Here is a 25,288-nt window from a genome sequence, read left to right on the forward strand (position 1 = left end):
ATATTTTTGGAGTAACATGAGTTTCCTGAAACTTGGGAAACTGACCGGGGAAATGGAGGTGACTTTGAGCAGCAGATCAGGTGGGGATTTAAACTGGTCACTGTCCCATCTGAATAAAACCTCACTTATTGCAGCTGCTGTCTGAGTTCGTCTGGTAAATGTTTGACAGAGATTTCTAGTGTGGGAATAGCAATCTTTATCTTCAGAGAAATTCAAACTGACAAGTTTAATGTGGGATGTGTATCTTCGGATGTGTTTGACAGCAGCTCAGAACAGAAAGAAGCACAGCATCCAAGGCAGTGATGACATGCAGTGCACAGGAGAGCAGAACATGAGAACAATTCTGAAGAAAGTTCATTTCAGACACAAAATGTTAACTCTCTCTCTCTCTCTCTCCATAGTTCCTAGCAGGCCTGCTGAGCTTCTCTGGCCTACTTTCATGTTTGTAACATGAGAACTATATCACCTAACATGGGACCAGGAGGGGAAGTTGATTTACTGGCAGTTTAGTGAGAACAGGGCCAAAGAAAACAGGAGAAAGTCAGAGTCAAGAGAGGGGTGCTGGAAAAGCACAGCAGGTCAGGCAGCATCCGAGGAGCAGGAGAATCGATGTTTCGGGCAAGAGCCCTTCATCAAAAGTGGGGCTTGAGAGCTGAGAGGGTGGGGAGATAAATGAGAAGGGGGTGGGGCTGGGGGAAGATAGCTGAGTGTGCGATAGGTAGATGGAGGTGAGGGTAAGGGTGATAGGTTGGAGAGGAGGGTGGAGCGGATAGGTGGGAAGGAAGATGGACAGGAGACGTCCCGAAGATTTTGTGTTTGGCCATGGCGCAGGACATTCGCACCAACTAACCCCACTGCCTCATGGCCGATCACTTCAACTCCCCCTCCCGACATGCAGGTCCTGGCCCTCCTCCATCACCACTCTCTCACCACCCGACACCTGGAGGAAGAACGCCTCATTTTCTGTCTTGGGACCCTCTAACCACACAGCATCAATGTGGATTTCACCAGTTTCCTCATTTCCCCTTCCCCCACCCTATTCTCAGTTCCAACCTTCCAACTCGGCACCGCCCTCTTGACCTGTCCTACCTGTCCATCTTCCTTCCCACCTATCCGCTCCATCCTCCTCTCCGACCTATTATCTCCACCTCCATCTACCTATTGCACACTCAGCTCTCAGCCCCATCCCCCTCTCCTTTATCTCTCCACCCCTTCGGCTCCCAGCCTCATTCGTGATGAAGGGCTCTTGCCGAAACATCGATTCTCCTGTTCCTCGGATGCTGCCAGACCTGCCTGTGCTTTTCCAGCACCACACTCGACAAAGAAAACAGTAGATGGGTCTCATGGACAAACTGACCTAAGAGATTAGATTACTCACAGTGTGGAAACAGGCCCTTCGGCCCAACAAGTCCACACCGCCCCACCGAAGCACAACCCACCCATACCCCTAACCTAACACTATGGGCAATTTAGCCCGTCTGATTCACCTGACCTGCACATCTTTGGACTGTGGGAGGAAACCCGACCACCCGGAGGAAACCCACGCAGACACGGGGAGAATGTGTAACTCCACACAGACAGTCGCCTGAGATGGGAATTGAACTCGGGTCTCTGGCGCTGTGAGGCAGCAGTGCTAACCATTGTGCCACCGTGCGACCCACTAATGAGAGGATATTGAAGAGAAACTAGAGGGTGATCTGAGATCAGGGGTAGGACACAGGGTGCATTAATCAAATCTTCACTTGGCCAACCCGGGAAAATAGAACCTGAAAAATTGGAGCAGAGTCGGTCATTCCACCTTTGAAGCCTGTCCTGCCACAGCTCCCATTTGATGCCAACTCCTCATAGCCCTCAACTGCTCATTATTGTAAACATCTATTTCTTTTCAAACTACTTTTCAATGTGCTACTTCTTTTCAAATTAGTAAGTTTGCTGATGACACTAAAATAAGTGGTATTGTGGACAGTGAGGAAGCTTATCAGAAATTGCAGCAGGACCTTGATCAGCTGGGCAAGTGGGCCTAGAAATGGCAAATGGAGTTTCATATAGATAAGTGTGAGGTCTTGCATATTGGAAAGTCAAATCAAGATCAGCGTTTCATGGTGACTTGTTGGGCCTTAAGCAGTGTCGTGGAACAGAGGGATCTTGGAGTTCAGGTGCATGCTTCTCTGAAAGTGAAATCATAGGTAAACAGGGCAGTGAGGAAGAATTTTGGCATTCTGGCCTTCATCAGGCAGAGCACTGAATAAAGAAGTTAGGAAGTTATGTTGCAGTTATACAGGACGTTGGTGAGGCCGCACTTGGAGTATTGGTCACCTTGTTTTACAAAGGATGTTATTAAACTGGAAAGAGTGCAGAAGAAATTTACAAGGATGTTACCAGGACTCAAGGGTCAGAGTGATAGGGAGAGGCTGGACAAACTGGGACTTTTTTCTTTGGAGCGTAGGAGATTGAGGGGAGATCTTATAGAAGTGGATAAGAGGCTTGGATAGGGTGAATGCACTCAGTCTTTTTCCCAGGGTTGGGGAATCGAGGACTGAAGGGCATCAGTTTAAGGTTAGAGGGGAAAGAATAAAAGAGAATCTGGGGGCAACTTTTGGGTACCACAGAGGGTGGTACGCAAATGGAATGAGCTGCCAGCAGAATTGGTTGAGGTGGGTACATTAACACCATTTATAAGGCATTTGGACAAATACATGGATAGGAAAGGATGAGAAGGATATGGGGTAAAAACAATGACTGCAGATGCTGGAAACCAGATTCTGGATTAGTGGTGCTGGAAGAGCACAGCAGTTCAGGCAGCATCCAAGTAGCTTCGAAACGTCGATTTACTTGGATGCTGCCTGAACTGCTGTGCTCTTCCAGCACCACTAATCTTAGAAGGATATGGGCCAAGTGCAGGGAAACAGGGTTAGCCTGGATGGACATTTTGATCAGCATGGACCAGTTTGGGCCAAAGGAGTGCTGGAGGACTCTATGACTTTCAGTGATCTAATCTTCACAACTCTCTGAGTAGAGAGACAAAAAACCTGCAGCTGCTGGAATCCAGAGTCAACAAACAGGAGGCTGGAGGAACACAGCAAGCCAAGCTGCACCAGGAGGTGGAGAAGTCAGTGTTTCCAGTCGCAACCCTTCATTAACTTCGGGGAGGGGGAAGAGAGCTCAGAAATAAATAGGTGGGGCTGGGGGGAAGGGTAGGGAGGATAGTGATGGATGGATGCAGGTAGGGGATTATTGTGGTAGATTGGTGGGAAGGGTGAAGCGGATAGGTGGGAAGGAAGATGGAGAGGTAAGGTCAGTTCAAGGAAGCAGGGAGGGGAGTAAGGACTGGCCATGGGATGAGGTTGGGGGTGGGGAGATAGTGAAGCCAGTAGGCGAGAGGTACAATGGAATGGAGGAGGTGGAGGCTGGGAAGGGAGCCAATGGATGGATGGAAAGCTTATTTGAAATTGGAGAACTCATGGTTGTGCCCCTCTGCTCCCACCTCAATATGTTCTGTGCCCACCACAATGTGGAGTTCTTCTGGTGCACCTCTTTGATAAAAGACTCCCAACCAGGCTGTGTCCTCCAGGCTGTGGGCTGCCCAGGCAGAAGATGAGGTATTATTCTTCCAATTTGCAGTCTGATTCACTGCAGCAATGGAGGAGACCAAGGATGGACATGTCGGAGATGGAGTGGGAAGAGGAAATTGAGATGGTGGGTGACAAGGAGGTCAGGTTGGCTTTTTAAGGCCTAGCATCGATGCTCGGTGAACCAGTCACTTGGTTTACATTTGGTCTCAGCAGTGTATAGAAAAAATATCAGGAGCACTGGATGCAGGAGACTAGGTTGGAGGAGATGCAGGTGAACGTCTGTCTCACCTGGAAGGACTGTTTGAGGACCTGGTTGGAGGTGAGGGAGGTGGTGTACGAGCAGGGCTTGCATCTTTGTCATTTATACGGGAAACGATAGGGTCATAGTCAAGAGGGAGGTAGGACATTGTGTTGGGGAGCTGAGACACAGAGGTGGGGGGGATGTTGGGGAGTGTGTCGCAAACCAGGGATTGACAAAGGGAATATTCCTTGCAGAAGGCATAGAAGGCTGGGGAGGGGAGTTGGTGAAAGTGTTTCAGGATGGTACATTGGATACAGAGGCTAATTGGAGTTGACAGAAGTGTTTGAGGATGACATGTTGAATGTGGAGGCTGGTGGGTTGGAAAGTTAAGACAAGGGAACCCTATCCTGTTGGAGGTGGGGTGGGGGGTGGTTTAGTGCAGTAGGGTGGGGAATGGTGGTGTTGCAGTGGAGGGTGTCCTGATGACGGCATGGAGGGAAGCGCATTGTTGAAAATAGGAGGACATCTGGGATGCTCGGGAGTGGAACGTCTCCTGACCAGAGCAGATGCGACAGCAACAGAGGAATTGGGAAAACAGAATGGAGTTTTTACAGGATAGAGAGTGGGAGGAGGGGTAGTCCAGGTAGCTATAAGAGTCGGTGGGTTTATAATAAATGTTGGTCCTTAAACTGTTCAAGCTGGAGATGGAAGTGGAGAGGTGAAGAATGGGGAGGGATGTGTCTGAGATGGACCAAGTGAATTTGAGGGCGGGGTGGAAGTTGTTAGTGAAGTCGATGAACTGCTCCAGTTCAGCCTGGGTGCAGGATGCAGTCATTGATACAAGTGGAAGAACTGGGGAACTGTACTGGTGTACATACTGGAGACGCACTGTTCAACATAACAAACAAAGAGGCAGGCATAGCTCAGGCTCATGCGAGTACCAATGGCTACCTCCTGGATTAGGAAGAAGTGAAGAGAAAGGTATTGAGGGTGAGAACTAATCTAGCAAGTCAGAGGAGTGGTGGGGGGGGGGGGGGGAGCGGAAACTGGATGGTTCTTTTGGACAGGAAAAAGCCAAGGGCTTGCAGGCCGTCATTTGGGGTATAGATGTATATAAGGACTGCACATCCATAGTGATGATGAAGTACTGGGGTCCAGGGAACGAGACGTTTCTGAGGAGGTGGTTTGTTTCCTGGATGTAGGTGGGAGTTACCTGGGCAAAGAGGGAGAGAATGGAGTCAGGGGAGGAGGAAATGGGTTCGGTGGGGCAGGAGCACGCAGAGACAATGTGTCAGCCGCGGGAGTTGGGCTTTTAGATCCTGGGAAGCATGTTGAATTGGGTAGTGTGGGGCTGGGGGACTATGAGGTTGGGGGTGTTGGAGGTGATGAGGTCACGTGTGGGAGATGTTAGGGTCATGGTCAAGAGGGAGGTAGGGCATGGTGCTGGAGAGCTGGCACTCGGCAAGCCAGGGAACTATAGACCAGTGAGCCTGACTTCTGTGGTTGGCAAGTTGTTGGAGGGAATCCTGAGGGACAGGATGTACATGTATTTGGAAAGGCAAGGACTGATTAGGGATAGTCAACATGGATTTGTGTGGGAAATCATGTCTCACAAACCCATCCAGATACATTTTCAATGCTACAATTGTACCAGCCTCCACCACTTCCTCTGGCAGCTCGTTCCATACATGTACCACACTCTGTGTGAAAAAGTTGTCCGTTACTTCCCTTTCAAATCTTTCACTTCTCACCCTGAATGTATGCCCTCTAGTTGGGGACTCACCCATCCGAGGGAAAATAATCCTAATCTACTTAACCTCTCTTCATAGTTAGCCATGGTCCACATTCTTTCGGCAATGTTGGGACCAGAACTGCACGTAGTATTCCTAACGTGGCCGAACCAAAGTCTGAAACAACTGTAACATGACCTGCCAACTCTTGCACTCAATACCCCGTCTGATGAAGGAAAGGATGCCGTATGCCTTTTTGACCACTCTACTGATCTACGTTGCCGCCTTCAGGGAACAATGGACCTGAACACCAAGATCTCTCTGTACGTCAATTTTCCCCAGGACTTTTCCATTTTATCTATAGTTCACTCTGGAATTTGATCTTCCAAGATCCATCACCTCGTATTTGTCCGGAGTGAACACCATCTGCCATTTCTCTGCCCAATTCACCAAACTGTCTGTATTCTGCGGTATTCTCTGACAGACCCCTTCACTCTCTGCTACTCCACCAGTCTTAGTTTCATCTGCAAACTTGCTCATGAAGCAACCCACATGTTCCTGCAAATCATTTATGTACATCACAAGCAACAGTGATCCCAGCATGGATCCCTGTGGAACACCATTGGACACAGGTCTCCATTTTGAGAAGCTCCCCTCCACTAATACTCTCTGTCTGCTGTTGCCCAACCTGTTCTCTGTCCATCTAGCTAGACCAGACTGGACCGTGCGACTTCACCTTCTCCATCAGCTTACCATAGGGAACCCTATCAAATGCCTTACCAAAGTCCATGTATATGACACCGACGTCCCTTCCCTCATTAATCAACTAGGACTTGAATATAAAAGCAGAGATGTACTTCTGAGATTCTATAAAGCTCTGGACATAGAGTGATCGAGATATACAGCATGGAAACAGACCCTTCAGTCCAACTCATCCATGCCGACCAGATATCCTAACCTAATCTAGGCCCATTTGCCAGCACTTGGCCCATATCCCTCCAAACCCTTCCTATTCATATACCATCCAGATGCCTTTTCAATGCTGTAATTGTACCAGCCTCCACCACTTCCTCTGAAAAATGTGTTGCTGGAAAAGCGCAGCAGGTCAGGCAACATCCAAGAAGAAGGAGAATCGATGTTTCGGGCATAAGCTCTTCTCCACCACTTCCTCTGGCAGCTCATTCCATACACGTACCACACTGTGTGTGAAAACGTTGTCCCTTAGTTCCCTTTGAGATCTTTCACTTCTCACCCTGAACGTATGCCCTCTAGTTCTGGACTCACCCACCCGAGGGAAAAAGATCTTGTCTGTTTATCCTATCCTTTCACCTCATGAGGGAAGGAGACTGTGTGGTCCCATTGTGGGGCCCAACTCTCCTTTCCTTGCGGTGGAGAAGCCTCTTGGCCAGCTCGCACTGCCTCCATTGAGTCAGGCAAGACTGGGGCCTTCCCTATTCTGGGGTATGCAGGGGGAGGCAGGACGGCCTCCCAGGCTGCTGGGTCAGCTGAGGCATTCCCCAGGGTGACACGGTCAGTGGCAGAGGTATGGGCAGCTCATTTTATAATGGCTAGGGCGGAGGGTAAAAGGACCGCTTCCAGGAGGTTAGAGGTCAGCGCAGTGTGTTGTAGTGGCCTCCCTGCTGACGTGATGAAGCCTCTCTGTTTCCAAAGTGGGCTAAAAATCATGGACGACTCTGAAGGCCTATCTAGAGTCAGTATCAATGTTTGCCGTGTGACCTTTTGCAATGATGCAAGCCCTAGTGACCACAAACTGCTCCGCAGTCTGTGCGGATGTGCCATCTGGCAGTGCAGCCGACTCTCGGACTGTGAAAGGGGAACAGACGGCATACCCTGCCAGTGTACAGTGGTCTGAGGGCCTGAAGGATGAGCCATCTGTATAGAGTATGAGGTCAGGATTGTCTAGAGGTGTTTCACAGAGGTCAGTGCGTGGAGTGACAACCTGCTGAACAAGATCTAAACAGTCCTGGTCGTCCGCAATGGCGTTCTGAGTGAGTGGGAGCAGGGTGGTGGGGTTCAGAGCAGGGGTACATTGTAGGGGCAGGTCAGCTTTAGACAGTAAAGCGACCTCATAGCTAGTTCTCCGGGTGGCAGTGAAATGTTGGGTTGTGTCAGAATTTAGCAGCAGGGAGACCGAATGGGGAACCAAAACAGTCCATGGGTGATCCAGCACAATGGGGGTTAGCCTTCTCTACTGTTCCCACAGTTGCTGCCATAGCACTCAGACATGCCAGTGTTCCCCATACAACAGGCAGTAAGTGTACAGAGTCAAAAGCAACAGGGCGCTGGGATCCCCAGGCAGCTGTGTTAAAATGCTGGATGCAAACCCCTCGGATTTGTTGACGTACAGGTAGAAGGGCTGAGAGTAATCTGGGACCCCCAGGGCTGTTTTAGATCAGTGAATGCCTGTTCTAACTTTGGTGTCCAGGTCACTTTCGCTGGCTGCTTTGGTGAGGATGCCTCCCACAGGGGTTCATCAATGGCACGGTGGTCTGGGATCCAGTGCCTGAAAGAATTCCCCATCCCCAGGAAAATCTGCAGCTGAGCTCTTGTGACTGGCGGGGGAAGCTGGGTGATGGGCGTGACTCTCTCTCTCTCTCGATCATGCCCTGAGGCCATGTGAGAGTTTGTACCCCAAGTACTGGACTGGGTATTGGCAGAGTTGCATTTTCTCCATGGAGAGCCTGTGTCCATCCTTTGCCTGACAGCAGAGCATCCTGTATCCATGATTCAGTGGAGGTGGAGGCCAGGAACAAGTCGTCTGCCTATTGCAGGAGGGTGCTGTTGCATGGCAGGTGTAGAGTAGAGAGGGTACAGTGTGCTGCAGCGGCATAGACTATGTGGCTGTCCGTGTAACCCTGGGGAGGCCTGGTCCATGTCTACTGGCAGCTGCTGTATGTAAAAGGGAAAAGGTACTGGCTCTCAGGGGACAGTTTGATGGAGAAAAGAGTTGGGCAGAGGTCAGTTACAGAAAAGCAGGTGGAGGAAGCAGGGATGCTGGTGAGTATGGCATTAGTGTCCGGGACCACTGGGGAGCAGGGAATCACAATTCCATTGACAGCACTCAGATCCTGGAGAAAACATCACTTTACTGGCCTCCCGGGTTTTGGGATGGGTAGGATGGGTGTATTACAGGGATTGCTTGTTGGCATGAGGACACCCTGTTTGTGGTCATTGGTAAAGGTCACACGGATGAACTGACCAAGGCCCTCGAGTCCTTCGAAAAGAATAAAACTCCCGGAAGCGACGGCTTACCGGTCGAGGTTTATTCCGCTCTCTGGGACTTGATCGGCCAGGACCTGCTGGAGGTGTATGTCAGTATGCTTCGGGCAGGTACCATGAGTGAATCCATGAGGAAAGGCATCATCACCCTCGTCTACAAGCGGAAGGGGGAGAGGGAGGAAATTAGAAATTGGAGACCGATCTCACTGTTAAATGCAGACTACAAAATCTTGTCAAAGGTCATCGCCAACCGGGTCAGGTCTGCTCTGGGATCGGTGATCCACCCGGACCAAACCTGTGCTGTACCGGGCAGGAAGATCTCTGAGAGTCTCGCATTCCTCAGGGATACGATCGCCTACGTGCAGGACAGGGGGGTGGACACCTGCCTCATCAGCCTGGACCAGGAGAAAGCCTTTGACAGGATATCGCATACATATATGAGGGATGTCCTCTCCAAAATGGGCTTTGGGGAGGGAATCGGAAATTGGATCAGACTGCTCTACACCAACATTGTCAGTGCAGTCTCAATCAATGGTTGGGAATCAGATAGCTTCCTTGTAAGATCTGGAGTCAGGCAGGGATGCCCCCTCTCACCCGCCTTGTTTGTGTGTTGCATAGAGCCATTTGCCGAATCCATCAGGAAGGATGCGAGCCTGAGAGGGGTGACAATTCCTGGCAGCGGGGGCCTGCAGGTTAAGGCCTCCCTGTACATGGATGACGTCGCTGTTTTCTGCTCGGATCCGCTGTCCGTGCACAGACTCGTGTGCATCTGCGACCAGTTCGAACGGGCCTCGGGGGCCAAGGTAAACCGAGGCAAGAGCGAGGCCATGCTCTTCGGGAACTGGGCCGACCAATCCTCTATCCCCTTCACCGTTAGGACTGACCACCTGAAGGTGCTGGGTATTTGGTTCGGGGGGGCTGGGGCGTGCGCCAAGACCTGGGAGGAGCGGATCAGGAAGATGAGACAGAAACTAGGCAGATGGGGGCAACGGTCGCTCTCCATCGCGGGAAAAAACCTGGTCATCAGGTGTGAGGTACTCTCAGTATTGCTATATGTGGCACAGGTCTGGCCTATCCCCAGGACCTGTGCCGCCGCAGTCACCCGGGCCATCTTCCAATTCATTTGGAGATCAAAGATGGACCGGGTCCGAAGAGACTCTATGTACAAAGACCGGTGCAATGGGGGAAAAAACACGCCCAATGCCACCCTCACCCTGATGGCCACCTTTGTGTGTTGCTGCATCAAGCTGTGCGTGGATCCCCGGTACGCAAACACCAAGTGTCACTACGTACTGAGGTTCTACCTGTCCCCGGTGTTGCGAAGGATGGGCCTGGCCTCGCTGCCGCGGAACGCTCCGAGTAGTTGGACCGTTCCGTATCACCTGTCCTTCGTGGAGAAATTTATGAGGAAAAACACCTTTGACCACAAGTCCATCAGGAAGTGGTCAGCACGTAGCGTCCTTGAGACCCTTCGGGAAAAGGAGAGGGCGGATCCTGTCGAGCGGAAACCAACATAGTCATTCTAAAACATGAGAGACTTAACAAACAATCGAGGTCTTTTTCGGTATATAATTTCAGTTACATCACACTGTAAACTTTTGCTCTAAATTCTGTGTCTTATTCTCCCCGACCACGTGATGAAGGAGCAGCGCTCTGAAAGCTAGTGCTTCCAAATGAACCTGTTGTGGTGTGATTTGGAACTGACTAGGCCTTCTGTGGCAGTGAATTCCATGAATTTGCCACACTCTGAATGTAGGGAGTGTTGCTGAACATAAAGACCTTGGAGTGTCGGTTCACGCTTCCTTGAAAGTCGACTCACAGATCAATTACAGAAGGTATTTTGTGTGCTTCCCTTCATTGGTTGGAGGGTACAGTATCAGAGTTGGGATTTTATGTTGCGACTGTACAGGACATTGGTGAGGCAGAGTTTGGAGTATTGTGTCCAATTCTGGTCTCCTTACTATCGAAAGGATGTTGTGAACCTTGAAATGGTTCAGAATACATTTACAAGGATGTTGTCAGGTTTGGAGGATTTGAGCTTTTGGGAGAGACTGAATAGGCTGGGACTGTTTTCCCTGGAGTGTCGGAGGCTGAGGGGTGACCTTATAGAGGTTTATAAAATCATGAGGGGAATGGATAGGATAAAAAGACAAGATCTTTTTCCCTCGGGTGGGTGAGTCCAGAACTAGAGGGCATACGTTCAGGGTGAGAATTGAAAGATCTCAAAGGGAACTAAGGGACAACGTTTTCACACACAGTGTGGTACGTGTATGGAATGAGCTGCCAGAGGAAGTGGTGGAGAAGAGCTTATGCCCGAAACATCGATTCTCCTTCTTCTTGGATGTTGCCTGACCTGCTGCGCTTTTCCAGCAACACATTTTTCAGAGGAAGTGGTGGAGGCTGGTACAATTACAGCATTGAAAAGGCATCTGGATGGTATATGAATAGGAAGGGTTTGGAGGGATATGGGCCAAGTGCTGGCAAATGGGCCTAGATTAGGTTAGGATATCTGGTCGGCATGGATGAGTTGGACTGAAGGGTCTGTTTCCATGCTGTATATCTCTATCACTCTATGTCCAGAGCTTTATAGATCCTCAGAAGTACATCTCTGCTTTTATATTCAAGTCCTAGTTGATTAATGAGGGAAGGGACAGAGGTGTCATATACATGGACTTTGGTAAGGCATTTGATAGGGTTCCCTATGGTAAGCTGATGGAGAAGGTGAAGTCGCACGGGGTCCAGGCTGTTCTAGCTAGATGGACAGAGAACAGGTTGGGCAACAGCAGACAGAGAGTATTAGTGGAGGGGAGCTTCTCAAAATGGAGACCTGTGTCCTATGGTGTTCCACAGGGATCCATGCTGGGATCACTGTTGCTTGTGATGTACATAAATGATTTGCAGGAACATGTGGGTTGCTTCATGAGCAAGTTTGCAGATGAAACTAAGACTGGTGGCGTAGCAGAGAGTGAAGGGGTCTGTCAGAGAATACCGCAGAATACAGACAGATTGGTGAATTGGGCAGAGAAATGGCAGATGGTGTTCACTCCGGACAAATGCGAGGTGATGGATCTTGGAAGATCAAATTCCAGAGTGAACTATAGAATAAATGGAAAAGTCCTGGGGAAAATTGACGTACAGAGAGATCTTGGTGTTCAGGTCCATTGTTCCCTGAAGGTGGCAACGTAGATCAGTAGAGTGGTCAAAAAGGCATACGGCATCCTTTCCTTCATCAGACGGGTATTGAGTGCAAGAGTTGGCAGGTCATGTTACAGTTGTTTCAGACTTTGGTTCGGCCACATTAGGAATACTACGTGCAGTTCTGGTCCCAACATTGCCGAAACAATATGGACCATAGCTAACTATGAAGAGAGGTTAAGTAGATTAGGATTATCTTCATTGTAAATGACGGAGGTTGAGGAGGGCCCTGATTGAGGCCTCAAAAATCATGAGAAGTAGACACAGGATGGACAGCAAGAAGCTTTTCCCCAGACTGGAGGATTCAATCACTAGGGGTCACATGTTCACAGTGAGAGGGGCAAAGTTTAGGGGAGTTATGTGTGGAAAGTTCATCAGGCAGAAGGTTGTGGGTGCCTGCAACACATTGTTAGTGGAGGTGGTAGGGGCTGGAAAAACAAGGTCATTGACGATGTATCCAGGTAGATACATGAATGGGGAGGGAACAAAACGACACAGAGCTTTTGAAAATAGGTGGCAGGTTTAGACAGAGAAGCTGAATCGGCAGAGGCTTAGAGGGCTGAAGGGCCTGTTTGTGTAAATTTCTTTGTTATTTGTTCGTCTCAAAGTAAATGCCAACATTGCATTTGCCTTCCCAACTACTGACTCAACCTACAAGTTTTACCTTGAGAGAATGGTGGACTTTGCAAGTCTCTTTGCACTTCAGATTTCCAAATGTTCTCCCCATTTAGAAATAGTCCATGCTTCAATTCTTCTTTGGGAGCAGGAAGAACAACCTGAACTTCAGTTTGACCCACTATGAACAGGGTAATATAGACCTCTTTATCATATTCTGTAAATGCAATCTTGTCAGTGGCACGGTGGCACAGTAGTTAGCACTGCTGCCTCACAGCGCCAGCGACCCCGGTTCAGTACCCGCCTCGGGTGACGGTGTGTGTGGAGTTTGCACATTCTCCCCGTGACTGCGTGGGTTTCCTCCGGGTGCTCCGGTTTCCTCCCACAGTCCAAAGATGTGCAGGCTCGGTGAATTGACCATGCTAGATTACCCACAGTGTTAGGTGAAGGGGTAAATGTAGGGGAATGGGTCTGGGTGGGTGGCTCTTCAGAGGGTCGGTGTGGACTTGTTGGGCCGAAGGGCCTGTTTCCACACTGTAAATAATCTAATCTAAGAGATGCCATTTATTTGATGATTAGGGTAAAACTCCAATGTGTAATTGCTTCTTTGATATGCTACTGTACCCTGCATTTGTGAGAAAACACTTACATGTAAAGACATTTCTATGAATAAAGTATAAATTTTCAAATTAAAAGAAATCTTGCACTCTCAAAGCAGATTGCGAACCTCCCACAACCCCGAGGGCAGTCTCATAACACAGCAATACCAAAGCCACACAAAGAACAGGTCAGATGGAGAGACAGCACCAAGGACATTGTTCCCAGGACAGGAACAATGGAAGCTCCTTACTTTTACAGAAGAGATATTCTCACCAACCTGCAAAGAGCTGGAATTTCCTGATCCCATTGATACTGTCAGGATGTTGCATTGTATCGTGATTCAGGACATTCATCCGATAACTGTTTTGTAACTAGATTACTCCATATCCAGATACATTGTATCTTTCCCCATTTTCATTCATCTTTTTGTATCAGACTCCTATAAAACCTGACTTCATCCTCAGCTCAAGGAAGAGAACCCCTGATCTCCCTGTACAGACTATCAGTTCTGTATCAGACTAGTCAGTTTCTCTTCCAACCATATCGCTTGTAATAAACAGCTTGTCAATTTCACCCGATCTGATTTGTGTACTATCTGCCTTATTGGGCTAATTTCTCCCACAGGGTCAGTGTGGCCTTGTTGGGGCCGAAGGGCCTGTTTCCACACTCTAGGGAATCTAATCTAATCAGATATCTATCTTATATTTCAACGATCATTAGTACATCTCATTGGTAAAACACGTTCCGTTATTAGTGTAAGTAAGTAAGTCCCGTAAATCAAAGACATGTGTAAACGATATTTACATTTGAATCACAGGCGACTGTTTTTCAAAGCAAAAAAGGGTGTTGAAAACGTGTAATGTGCAGCCAGAGAAGACGGTGCTCTCAGTTTAAGCTCTCATCCAAACAATGTTGAGAAATATTTACTTGTACCTGGCACCTTTAATCTTAATCGCTTGGAATAAAGATCTTGTCGATTTCACCCGATCTGGTTGTGTGCTTTCTGCTTTATTGGGACATTTCTCTGACAGTTTGTCGATATTAGTCGACAGCTCCTTTTTCTCTGAACAGGGTAAGCGAACCTGACATTTTAAATATAGCCCAATTCGAACCTGGCGGCCAGTCCTGCCCCAGCCAGTCAGACCAGAGAAAGGCTGGATTGGGAGATGCCAGTGTTAGACTGGGGTGTAGAAAGTTAAAAACCACACAACCCCAGGTTATAGTCTAACAGGTGTTTGCAAGGTTTGTGAAGGTTTGTAGTTTGAGGTTTAAGGTGTAGTTTTGCTCGCTGAGCTATAGGTTTGATGAAGAAGGGCTGATGCCCGAAACATCAATTCTCCTGTTCCTTGGATGCTGCCTGACCTGCTGCGCTTTTCCAGCAACACATTTTCAGCTCTGATCTCCAGCATCTGCAGTCCTCACTTTCTCCTCCTGATAGGTTTGATATCCAGACGTTTCATTCCCTGGCTTGTAACATCATCAGTGGCGACCTCGAAGTGATTAGAAGCTGTTGTCTCCTGCTTTCTATTTATATCTTTCTCCTGGATGGGGTTCCTGGGGTTTGTGGTGATGTCATTTCCTGTTTGTTTTCTGAGGGGTTGATAGATGGCATCTTGATCTATGTGCTTGTTTATGGCGTTGTGGTTAGAGTGCCAGGCCTCGAGGAATTCTCTGGCATGTCTTTGCTTAGCCTGTCCCAGGATAGATGTGTTGTCTCAGTCAAAATGGTGGTTTTTTTCATCCGTGTGTAGGGCTACGAGGGAGAGAGGGTCGTGTCTTTTTGTGGCTAGCTGGTGTTCATGTATCCTGGTGGCTAACTTTCTTCCTGTTTGTCCTACGTGGTGTTTGTGGCAGTCCTTGCGTGGAATTTTGTAGAAGATGTTGGTTTTGTCCATGGGTTGTACTGGGTCTTTTAAAATTCTGATCTGTGTATGCAAATGTTTACGTATGTATGGCATGACCAACTGTACAGACCATCAAATTATTTTATGAATAAAGTATATTTTTGAAATAAAAAAATCCGTTCTGACATAAATCTCTCAATAGAATTTTACACTTCATCAATTGGCATTTCAAAGTAGTGATTGTGGGGATTTGGCTAAACTGAAGACAGCATCTAAAGGGACAGGATTTGTCTGGGAACTGGTGTGAGATGGCAATGGTGCTCAGCTTGAGAGAAGTATTACATTGGTTGTGTCACTGGAAAGCAAGTGACAGAGTGAGAAGGGACTGAGTGGGAACTGCCTAGATTGCCACATTCAGATCAAACAATGTCGAGAGAAAGGGCTTTGAGGTTTGTATCTTGAGCAAACTTTGCTCCACCCCAGCTGGGACTTGAACCCACAATCCCTGGTTTTGGGAGGACAGTGACTTATCCATTGGGACACTGGGCCTGTCCAAAATTTGGGGGGGTGTGGTGATTGTAACTTGACCTTTTCCCTCTTGGTAATTACTGCCAAATTTGATGCTTTTTTGTGGGCCGGCCCTTTCTTTTCAAACACAATTTGATGAAGAGTCGTCTAGACTTGAAACATTTGCTCGCTGTCTCTCCATAGATGCTGCCTGACCTATTGTGATCTCCTAATTATATCAATTCGAGGAATGAAAAGACAGATTGATGTTTGCTTTTTTGTGTGTCAGTAATTAATATTGCAAAGTATCGATTATATGTGAGGAATAATCATCTTTCTAGAAGTTTCCTTGGTTGTCCTGACTGTCAGTTTCAGTTATTTCTCCAACCATGATTCCTTGCCACCTCCTTGGTCTTGCTGTCTCACCTGGCCTTAGTCCTCTCATCCTCATCCTTCCATCACAAAGAAGGCCAGCTCTGATCACTAACCCTAATCTACATCCCACATTCACATTCCAGGTCTGCGGCCTTCTGTATTCCTCCTTGGGAAAAAGAACTATTTCCCAATTCACTGATAACCACACACTCAAAACAAAAAACGTTATCCAGGCCTTTGACCCCCCCCCCATTCACCACAACATTTCTGCAGTGACTGATTTACTCAACCCCACCATCACCTCCACTTGTGATCCCCAAACTGCAGGAATTCACCAAACTGTCTGTATTCTGCGGTATTCTCTGACAGACCCCTTCACTCTCTGCTACTCCACCAGTCTTAGTTTCATCTGCAAACTTGCTCATGAAGCAACCCACATGTTCCTGCAAATCATTTATGTACATCACAAGCAACAGTGATCCCAGCATGGATCCCTGTGGAACACCATTGGACACAGGTCTCCATTTTGAGAAGTTCCCCACCACTAATACTCTCTGTCTGCTGTTGCCCAACCTGTTCTCTGTCCATCTAGCTAGAACAGCCTGGACCCCGTGCGACTTCACCTTCTCCATCAGCTTACCATAGGGAACCCTATCAAATGCCTTACCAAAGTCCATGTATATGACACCTCTGTCCCTTCCCTCATTAATCAACTAGGACTTGAATATAAAAGCTGAGATGTACTTCTGAGGATCTATAAAGCTCTGGACATAGAGTGATAGAGATATACAGCATGGAAACAGACCCTTCAGTCCAACTCATCCATGCCGACCAGATATCCTAACCTAATCTAGGCCCATTTGCCAGCACTTGGCCCATATCCCTCCAAACCCTTCCTATTCATATACCATCCAGATGCCTTTTCAATGCTGTAATTGTACCAGCCTCCACCACTTCCTCTGAAAAATGTGTTTTTTTCAGAGCTCCAGTCTTCCAGCACCTCACCTGTGACTATCGATGATACAAATATCTCAGCAAGAGGCCCAGCAATCACTTCCCTAGCTTCTTGCAGAGTTCTAGGGTACACCTTATCAGGTCCTGGGGTTTTATCCACCTTTATTCATTTCAAGACATCCAGCACTTCCTCCTCTGTAATATGGACATTTTGCAAGGTGTCACCATCTATTTCGCGACTTTTTATATCTTCCATGTCCTTTTCCACAGTAAATACTGATGCAAAATACTCATTTAGTATCTCTCCTATTTTCTGCAGCTCCACACAAAGGCTGCCTTGCTGATCTTTGAGGGCCCCCTACTCTCTCCCTAGTTATCCTTTTGTCCTTAATGTATTTGTGTTCACAATTAAATTAGTCCCATTTGCCTGTATTTGGTCCACACTCCTCCATATCTGTCCCATCCATCGACTTGTCCAAATGTTTCTTAAATGACAAAATTATGCTCCACTCCACCACTCCCTCAGGCAGCCTGTTCCACTCCCCACCCTCTATTTGTACACCCCAGTGCAACACCGGCATCTCCAATAGTCACAGACACAGTTCAGTTCTGTGAAATAGCACATGAAGAAATCAAGTAAACATTGGAGTGTGATGCTCTCCAACAAACACACCAAAGGAATCTCTTATTTGTACAGGCAACTTCCAAGGCATCTGGATGGGTATATGAATAGGAAGGGTTTGGAGGGATGCGGGCCGGGTGCTGGCAGGTGGGACTAGATTGGTTTCCGATATCTGATCGGCATGGACAAGTTGGACCGAAGGGTTTGTTTCCATACAGTACATCTCTGTGACCCTATGACTGTATTTGATGCACCAGGAATGTCCAATAACAGAATGGCCCCCTGTTTACCTTGAGCAGGGAGACCTTTGACAATGGTCTTCCCCAACTAGGTTTTGCTGGCAGCTGCATTCAGGCTTTAGTGCGTCCCTCAGCATGTAGTGCTGGATCTTGGAATGTGCCTCCAACACGTGGGAAAGGTCGACTCCTTGTTCTGGAAGACCAACAATTTTTTGGAAGACCAGAGAGCAACTTTCACCATTTGCCACGCACAAAGCCACACTGACTGTTCCAAATGGGTCCTCGCCTCTCCAAATGCCTCGAGATCCTAACTCTCAGAATCCCCTCTCACAACTTAGCAACCACAGCCGTTAGGCTCACCAATCTATTGTCTCCAATCTATGCTGTGAGTTCTTTTGCCTTACCTGTCAGGCCCCTTGCTTTGAAATCAATGCAATTTCACTGAAGGCTTCCCTTGCTTCCTGCCGTGCTCTTGCCTGCCCTGATTAGTACGAGAATTACCAAAACTGCCATTACTGTTTAACTTGGTTTCATTACATCAATACCATCCTCAAGCTTCTCTTTTGTCTTCTGAATGCTTTGGATCACCCCCCACCCCTCACACACAGATTAATTTGACTCTCCTGAGCAGCTCTCACAAACACTGACATGTGGTCCCCTGAGCAGACTGTCAAAGGAATTTGGCAGAATGTCTCTTGGCCGGAACTTTGCTCCAAGCACCATGATGTCGCTTGGCTGGTGGTGAGAAGGGCACTGCCCGTTCGATCCTTCATGTGAGCCCGGTTTCTATGTGCCACCGCACACTGCCTTTGAAGTGGCTGCATTGGTGAAGAGACTGTCACCCAGCTCCTGCTGGTGTGTGCCTTTGCAAATAAGATCTGGAGGGAGATGTAATGGTTTAGGTCGAGGTTTGTCCCGAGCAGCTCCGTGACTCTGTGCTCTCCGGGACACACACCGAGACTGCACCTGGAGGACCGTCCACTCAATGACAGACGTTCTTTGGTCTGCCCGAAACTTGTTGGTCTTCCAGAGCAAGGAGTTGACCCTGACCAGGCGTTGCAGACTGGCACATCACAAGATCCTGGACTATGCACTGAAGAACACACTAAAGCTTGGGGCAACTGCTGCCAAGACACAGTGGGGAAAGACCACTGTCGGAGGTCTCTCTGCCAAAGTGAAAATGGGGGAGGTTGTTTGTCAGACTGGAGGCCTGTGACCAGTGGATTGCCACAAGGATTAGTGCTGGGTTCTCCACTTTTTGTCATTTACATGAATGATTTGGATGTGAGCATGAGAGATATAATTAGTAAGTTTGCTCATGACAGCAAAATTGGAGGTGTAGTGGACAGCGAAGAAGGTTACCTCAGATTACAGCGGGATCTTGATCAGATGGGCCAATGGGCAGAAGTGGCAGATGGAGTTTAACTCAGATAAATGCGAGGTGCTGCATTTTGAAAGCAAATCTTAGCAGGACGCATACACTTGATGGTAAGGTCCTCGAGAGTGTTGGTGAACAAAGAGACCTTGGAGTGCAGGTTCATAGCTCCTTGAAAGAGGAGTCACAGGTAGATAGAATAGTGAAGAAGGCGTTTGGTATGCTTTCCTTTATTGGTCAGAGTATTGAGTACAGGAGTTGGGAGGTCATGCTGTGGCTGTACAGGACATTGGTTAGGCCACTGTTGGAATATTGCATGCAATTCTGGTCTCCTTCCTATCGGAAAGATGTTGTGAAACCTGGAAGGGTTTAGAAAAGATTTACAAGGATGTTGCCAGTGTTGGAAGATTTGAGCTATAGGGAGAGGCTGAACAGGCTGGGGCTGTTTTCCCTGGACCGTCGGAGGCTGAGGGGTGACTTTCTAGAGGTTTATATAATCATGAGGGGAATGGATAGTATGAATACACCAAGTCTTTTCCCTGGGGTCCGGTGGTCCAGAACTAGAGGGCATAGGTTTAGGGTGAGAGGGTCAAAGATATAAAAGCGACCTAAGGGGCAAAGATTTGACTTAGAGGATGGTACGTGTATGGAATGAGCTGCCAGAGGAAGTGGTGGAGGCTGGTACAATTGCAAGACTTAAAAGGCATTTAGATGTGTATATGAATAGGAAGGATTGAGGGATATGGGCCGGGTGCTGTCAAGCAGGAATAGATTGGGTTGGGGTATCAGGTTGGCATGGACAAGTTGGACCGAAGGGTCTGTTTCCATGCTGTAGATCTGGTATTAGAGTGTGCGGCATGGCCAATTGGGGCCGAACAGCCTGCCTCCATCCTGTAAAGTTGTATGATTAGATGACGGCATCCACCGTCTCCTTTTACCTGGAGCAGGTGGTGAAGAATCAGTGGACAGAGCTGAATATAATCTGTCGAATAAATTGTTGAAAGAGGCATTTTGAGCAATACTGGAATAGGAAGGCGGTAAATAGAGGGAATTGGAGCAAATGCGGGGTGGGTGGGGGGGATATTTGAATGGCTTGGTCGTGTTGTGAAAAGCCTTGAAGATAGCGGTTTATTGCAGGATGAAATAAGACGCGCGGCATTACGTGTGGATTTGAGTGAAACTGAAGTGAACACAGATGCAGAATAAAAAAAAGCCGCAAAAAGCACAAGTCAGCGACATCTATTGGATCATCTGATTTTTGTTTGTAAATCAGGGGAGAGCGCGAACGCAGTCCCCCACTACCACAAATTTTGCAGTCGAGTATCCCGCATTTGGGGACATCGCAGGCGTCAGCACACCCGAAGTGCAATAGGATAGCCTCGTCCTGGGAGAACCTTTTTTTTTATTTCAAAAATATACTTTATTCATAAATGATTTGATGGTCTGTACATTGGATCATGCCATACATATGTCCATATTTACAAACACAGATTCGACTTTATTCTTGTCCTTTACAATCCTGTGCATTTTTTCAATCTTGTATATATACATATATTTGGCTGAGGCATCAGCAGAGCCCAAAAAAACGTCTGTATGGGCCCCCTGTTTTTCTTTCGGCAGGCCGATCTTACACAGTGGTCTTTCCCCACCGCGCCTTGGCGGCAGCTGCCCCAAGCTTCAGCGCGTCCCTCAACACGTAGTCTTGGACCTTGGAATGTGCCAGTCTGCAACACTCGGTCGGGGTCAACTCCTTCAGCTGGAAGATCAACAGGTTTCGGACCGCCCAGAGAGCGTCCTTCACCGAGTTGATGATCCTCCAGGCGCAGTTAATGTTCGTCTCGGTGTGAGTCCCGGGGAACAGGCCGTAGAGCACGGAGTCCCGCGTCACGGCGCTGCTCGGGACGAACCTCGACAAGCACCACTGCATTCCTCTCCAGACTTCCTCTGCATAGGCACATTCCAGAAGGAGGTGTGTGACAGTCTCGTCCCCCCCGCAGCCACTTCGAGGGCAGCTTGCGGTGCGGCAGAGAGTCCGGGCGTGTATAAAGGATCTCACAGGCAGAGCCCTTCTCACCACCAGCCAAGCCACGTCTTGGTGCTTGTTGGAAAGTTCTGGCGATGAGGCATTCTGCCAAATGGCTTTGACAGTCTGTTCAGGGAACCGCTCGACAGGATCCGCCCTCTCCTTTTCCCGAAGGGTCTCAAGGACGCTACGTGCTGACCACTTCCCGATGGACTTGTGGTCAAAGGTGTTTTTCCTCATAAATTTCTCCACGAAGGACAGGTGATACGGAACGGTCCAACTACTCGGAGCGTTCCGCGGCAGCGAGGCCAGGACCATCCTTCGCAACACCGGGGACAGGTAGAACCTCAGTACGTAGTGACACTTGGTGTTTGCGTACCGGGGATCCACGCACAGCTTGATGCAGCCACACACAAAGGTGGCCATCAGGGTGAGGGTGGCATTGGGCGTGTTTTTTCCCCCATTGCACCGGTCTTTGTACATTGAGTCTCTTCGGACCCAGTCCATCTTTGATCTCCAAATGAATTGGAAGATGGCCCGGGTGACTGCGGCGGCACAGGTCCTGGGGATAGGCCAGACCTGTGCCACATATAGCAATACTGAGAGGACCTCACACCTGATGACCAGGTTTTTTCCCGCGATGGAGAGCGACCGTTGCCCCCATCTGCCTAGTTTCTGTCTCATCTTCCTGATCCGCTCCTCCCAGGTCTTGGCGCACGCCCCAGCCCCCCCGAACCAAATACCCAGCACCTTCAGGTGGTCAGTCCTGACGGTGAAGGGGATAGAGGATTGGTCGGCCCAGTTCCCGAAGAGCATGGCCTCGCTCTTGCCTCGGTTTACCTTGGCCCCCGAGGCCCGTTCGAACTGGTCGCAGATGCACACGAGTCTGTGCACGGACAGCGGATCCGAGCAGAAAACAGCGACGTCATCCATGTACAGGGAGGCCTTAACCTGCAGGCCCCCGCTGCCAGGAATAGTCACCCCTCTCAGGCTCGCATCCTTCCTGATGGATTCGGCAAATGGCTCTATGCAACACACAAACAAGGCGGGTGAGAGGGGGCATCCCTGCCTGACTCCAGATCTTACAGGGAAGCTATCTGATTCCCACCCATTGATTGAGACTGCACTGACAATGTTGGTGTAGAGCAGTCTGATCCAATTTCCGATTCCCTCCCCAAAGCCCATTTTGGAGAGGACATCCCTCATATATGTATGCGATATCCTGTCAAAGGCTTTCTCCTGGTCCAGGCTGATGAGACAGGTGTCCACCCCCCTGTCCTGCACGTAGGCGATCGTATCCCTGAGGAGTGCGAGACTCTCAGAGATCTTCCTGCCCGGTACAGCACAGGTTTGGTCCGGGTGGATCACCGATCCCAGAGCAGACCTGACCCGGTTGGCGATGACCTTTGACAAGATTTTGTAGTCTGCATTTAACAGTGAGATCGGTCTCCAATTTCTAATTTCCTCCCTCTCTCCCTTCCGCTTGTAGACGAGGGTGATGATGCCTTTCCTCATGGATTCACTCATGGTACCTGCCCGAAGCATACTGACATACACCTCCAGCAGGTCCTGGCCGATCGAGTCCCAAAGAGCGGAATAAACCTCGACCGGTAAGCCGTCGCTTCCGGGAGTTTTATTCTTTTCGAAGGACTCGAGGGCCTTGGTCAGTTCATCCAGAGATAGCGGCTGGTCCAGCCTCTCTCGTGTTCCGTCATCTAGGACCTCCGTGATAGAGGACAGGAACGACTGGGAGGCCGCGCTGTCGGTCGGCTTCGAGTCATACAGGCTGGCGTAGAAGGATTTGCTGATCCTCATGACGTCAGCCTGAGATGACGTTACCGAGCCATCTTCTTTCTTCAGGCTGCTGAGCACGGAGCTCTCTTTGTGCACCTTCTGGAAGAAGAAACGTGAGCACGTCTCGTCCTGCTCCACCGAGCGGACCCTGGACCGGAAGATTATCCTGGAGGCCTCCGAGGCAAAGAGCGAGGCTTGCTGGCCCTTCACCTCCTTGAGGTCCTCCGTGACATCCACCCCCATCGTCTGCAGCAGGAGCAGGTTCTGCATACTTTCCTGGAGCTGGGACAGTTTTCCCCGCCTCTCTCTCGCCTCCTGGACACCTTTGAGGATAAAGAACCTCTTGATGTTCCCTTTTACCGTTTCCCACCAGTCCGCTGGAGACTCAAAGAGGGGCTTCACGGTTCTCCAACCTGCGTAATCCCTCTTGAGCTCTTCGATGTTTCCCGGGGTCAACAGCTTAGTGTTCAGTTTCCACGTTCCCTTGCCCGCCCGCTGTTCGTCCTGTAGGTGACAGTCGGCCAGCAGGAGGCAGTGGTCAGAGAAGAACACCGGCTTGACGTCGGTGGATCTGACCGAGAGCGTTCGGGACACAAACAGGTAATCTATCCTTGAGCGGATAGACCCGTCTGCCCGTGACCAGGTGTATCTACGCTGCGCTCCGTCTGCAGGGGCGCTGAAGACGTCGTGCAGCTTGGCGTCTTTGACCGTTTCCATCAGGGCCCTGGACGTAGCGTCCGGTTTACAAAATACCTTCTGTAATTGATCTGTGAGTCGACTTTCAAGGAAGCGTGAACCGACACTCCAAGGTCTTTATGTTCAGCAACACTCCCTACATTCAGAGTGTGGCAAATTCATTGAATTCACTGCCACAGAAGGCCTAGTCAGCTACAAATCACACCACAACAGGTTCATTTGGAAGCACTAGCTTTCAGAGCACTGCTCCTTCATCACGTGGTTGGGGAGAATAAGATTGTAAGACACAGAATTGAGAGCAAAAGTTTACAGTGTGATGTAACTGAAATTATATACCGAAAAAGACCTCGATTGTTTGTTAAGTCTCTCATGTTTTAGAATGACTATGTTGGTTTCTGTTCTTTCACACATAATCACAAAATGGAGACAATAGATTGGTGAGCCTAACGGCTGTGGTTGCTAAGTTGTGAGAGAGGATTCTGAGAGTTAGGATCTCGAGGCATTTGGGGAGGCGAGGACCCATTTGGAACAGTCAGTGTGGCTTTGTGCGTGGCAAATGGTGAAAGTTGCTCTCTGGTCTTCCAAAAAATTGTTGGTCTTCCAGAACAAGGAGTCGACCTTTCCCACGTGTTGGAGGCACATTCCAAGGTCCAGGACTACATGCTGAGAGAGGCAAGGACTGATTCGGGATAGTCAACATGGCTTTGTGTGTGGGAAATCATATCTCCCAAAGTTGATTGAGTTTTTTGAACAAGTACCAAAGAGGATTGATGAGGGCAGAGCGGTCCTGTTGTGAAAAGCATTGAAGATAGCGGTTTATTGCAGGATGAAATAAGAGGGGCGGCATTACGTGTGAATTTGAGTGAAACTGAAGTGAACATAGATACAGGGATATATTAGAAGCCGCACGAAGCACAAATGAGCGACATCTATAGGATCATCTGACTTTTGCTTGTAATTCAGGGGAGAGCGCGAACGCAGTCCCCCACTACCACAAATTTTGCAGTCGAGTATCCCGCATTTGGGGACATCGCAGGCGTCAGCACACCCGAAGTGCAATGGGATAGCCTCGTCCTGGGAGAACCTTTTTTTTTATTTCAAAAATATACTTTATTCATAAATGATTTGATGGTCTGTACATTGGATCATGCCATACATATGTCAATATTTACAAACACAGATTCGACTTTATTCTTGTCCTTTACAATCCTGTGCATTTTTTCAATCTTGTATATATACATATATTTGGCTGAGGCATCAGCAGAGCCCAAAAAAAAACGTCTGTATGGGCCCCCTGTTCTTCTTTCGGCAGGCCGATCTTACACGGTGGTCTTTCCCCACCGCGCCTTGGCGGCAGCTGCCCCAAGCTTCAGCGCGTCCCTCAACACGTAGTCTTGGACCTTGGAATGTGCCAGTCTGCAACACTCGGTCGGGGTCAACTCCTTCAGCTGGAAGATCAACAGGTTTCGGACCGCCCAGAGAGCGTCCTTCACCGAGTTGATGATCCTCCAGGCGCAGTTAATGTTCGTCTCGGTGTGAGTCCCGGGGAACAGGCCGTAGAGCACGGAGTCCCGCGTCACGGCGCTGCTCGGGACGAACCTCGACAAGCACCACTGCATTCCTCTCCAGACTTCCTCTGCATAGGCACATTCCAGAAGGAGGTGTG

General features: G+C 48.9%; 2 non-coding genes across 2 annotated transcripts; both read right to left on the reverse strand.

Moving 5' to 3' along the window:
* Nucleotides 1-20,379: 20,379 nt before the first annotated feature.
* On the reverse strand, nucleotides 20,380-20,543 carry LOC140455833 (U1 spliceosomal RNA). The gene has a single exon (XR_011953064.1). It is a non-coding gene; the product is annotated as a U1 spliceosomal RNA (small nuclear RNA).
* A 4,039-nt stretch (nucleotides 20,544-24,582) lies between these two features.
* LOC140455771 (U1 spliceosomal RNA) lies at nucleotides 24,583-24,746 on the reverse strand. Its single transcript, XR_011953024.1, has one exon. It is a non-coding gene; the product is annotated as a U1 spliceosomal RNA (small nuclear RNA).
* Nucleotides 24,747-25,288: the final 542 nt, after the last annotated feature.

This window comes from Chiloscyllium punctatum, chromosome 30, assembly GCF_047496795.1.
Source record: "Chiloscyllium punctatum isolate Juve2018m chromosome 30, sChiPun1.3, whole genome shotgun sequence".
NCBI lineage: Eukaryota > Metazoa > Chordata > Chondrichthyes > Orectolobiformes > Hemiscylliidae > Chiloscyllium > Chiloscyllium punctatum.